Source organism: Camelina sativa, chromosome 15 (assembly GCF_000633955.1).
Source record: "Camelina sativa cultivar DH55 chromosome 15, Cs, whole genome shotgun sequence".
Classification (NCBI taxonomy): Eukaryota; Viridiplantae; Streptophyta; class Magnoliopsida; order Brassicales; family Brassicaceae; genus Camelina; species Camelina sativa.
This window is the reverse complement of record NC_025699.1, coordinates 318,362-321,049: the sequence shown is the minus strand read 5'-3', so window position 1 is coordinate 321,049 and position 2,688 is coordinate 318,362.

The following is a 2,688-nucleotide window of genomic DNA, read 5'->3' as shown; positions in this document are numbered from 1 at the left end:
TCCATCTTGTTTATTTCCTCCATCGCGAAGGTGTAAAATTACGTCCAAAAGTGGAGAGGACGTATTCCAGTTTAAGATCCAACAGTTTTGCGGAAGTCGAAAGCCAAATTTCTCATGACGATGAAGCCCTGTTTGGGAACTTGTTTTCTGAGGGTAGCCGTTCTCTGTGTTCCATAGAACCAAATGATCAACCACCTGTTTCCGTTAGCAGCAATTTACCATTGCAAGCTGCTAGGGAACTATTGAATTTTCTTAGAACGTGCATTTTTTGTCAAGAATGGGTTCCTAGTATATACGAAGATGGATGTAAAAAGCTTGACACTAGTCACATTGATATCCTGCTCAATATAGTAGGCTGTAGTATTGAAGACAAGGCTTCTGATGGTGGTTGCATGCTCCAAGATGAGGGGAAACCTGGACACGTTGCCTTTGAGCTGTTACTCAATCTCCTGAGAAGTCGTGCTCTGTCCGATTCTCTTGAGTCCTACCTTTTTCAGCAAATCCTTGTTGTTGAAAATAGTGACATCAGCTATAATGATAAGACTCTGGCGCTGTTGGCTCACACTCTTCTTTGCAGGCCGGGATTGGCTGGGGCACAGCTAAGAGCCAAAATTTATGATGGTTTTGTTAATTTTATTGCCGAGAGAGCAAGAAGTATATGTGCTGAAGCTTTGAGTCTCAAGGAGTTGACTGCATGTCTTCCCTCTGCTTTCCATATTGAGATTCTTCTTATGGCTTTCCATCTATCAAGTGAAGAAGAAAAGGCAAAGTTCTCAAATCTCATTGCTTCGTGTCTGCATAAAGTTGATACCCCGTCAGGAATATGTGATGGTCCCCAGCTGTCCAGCTGGGCAATGCTGATATCTAGGTTGTTAGTGCTGTTGCACCATATGTTGTTACATCCAAACACATGCCCAACATCATTGATGCTAGATCTAAGGTCTAAACTGAGGGAAGTTCGTAGCTGTGGTAGTAATTTGCATGTAACCATTGGTGATCATTTATCTTCTTGGGCGTCTGTTGTAGCAAGGGGCATAACTGATTCATGGGCTGAAGAGGAGTCAGTCAGCCATCTGATGAGTCAAATGATTGACTTTTCTCCACATCCTCCTACATTTCAGAATGATGTATCTGCTGCCAAAACTCTAAACTTGAATTATGGAGATTTATCTGCTAGTTTGTCCCGGGTTTTGGGGTTGTGGAAGGGAAAAAAGGCAGGAAAAGTGGAAGACCTAATAGTGGAAAGATACATTTTCTTACTTTCTTGGGATATTGCTCGTATCAACTGTGCATTGGATAGTCAGCCTTCCTTGCATGTTAATTACCAGGAATTGGACATATCTAGCTCTGTGGATCTCATCTGTACCAGTCATTTGCTTGTTGGCGACATCAATTTTGTTGGTAAGAATATAGAGTTGAGAAACATTCTGATCGGTGTTTTAAGTCAGCTCCAGGCAGCACCTGAGCAGGTGGTTGAGGATTTGGGTTGGGACTTTATTCGCGGAGGATCCTGGCTCTCCCTTCTGTTGTACTTTCTTGATGGTGGTGTCTGGGGTTATTGCAAGAACAATTCATGTTCAGAAATCGATCCATTCTGGAGGGAGTGCGCATCTATTGACGCCAATTATTTTGCTGCTGCAGAAGGTGTAGTCTCTTACTTGATGGAGACTGGTGATATTACAGAACTGCTGAGAATGCTTTCATCATTGGTTAGCAAATATTTACGAGTGTATAAGAAAGCTTTCCTTGCAACTTTTAGCGCTTGGAATCATCATGGTCATAGTTCGCCTTCTCTGCTACTTCTCAAGCATACTCAATTTGGCAAAAGTCTCCAAGGTGAATATGTGAAGATTGGTGACAATTCTCTCCATCTTCAATGCATTTTTTATCTGTCGAAACTGGATGCTCTGGGTGATGGAAGAGGTTCGGGTGTTTTATGGAAAGTGTTTTGGGAATTTATGGTACATGGGTTTCCCACTAGTCTTCAAACTTCCAGTGCGATTCTTCTTTCATGTATTCTAAGCATAAGATGCATTGTGCTGACAATAGATGGCTTACTCAAGCTGGGCAACTCAAAGGAGAAGTTTGGGGTAGATACTTGTGTACTTCATCAGATACTTGATTCTATCATGATTATTAAGTTTGATCAGGTATTCGAAAATTTTCATGGGAAATGTGAGGAAATCCGTCAAAATATATGTGCAGCGTTGCAGCTTCCAGATTTGACGGAGTTGTTCCTGATGAAAGACATGGAGGGGTTTGTAAGAGATATCTGTGCTGAGCAGATAGATAGAAGCCATGTGCTTGAAGGGGTGATTACCAAGATTGTTGATGTTATGGATAGTCTAAGCAAGGATTCTTCGAAATCGGATATTTTCAAATTTTATCTTGGTGTAGATGCAGTCTCTGAGACTACCAGGGAATTCTACCAGTTGCAACGTGGAGATCTCTCTGTTTTTATTGACTCATTGGACTACTGTTCCTTGGAACCGGTTAACATAAAAGTACTCAACTTCCTTGTTGACCTCTTGTCTGTGGCTCCATCCACTGATCTCAGGAGAAAAGTACAGCAAAAGTTCATTGACATGGATTCGATAACTTTATCTGGGTGGCTGGAGAGAAGACTGTTGGGTTCCTTCACTGAGGAAATAGATGGGAAAAAGACTGCAAAAGGGAATTCTCTTTCTT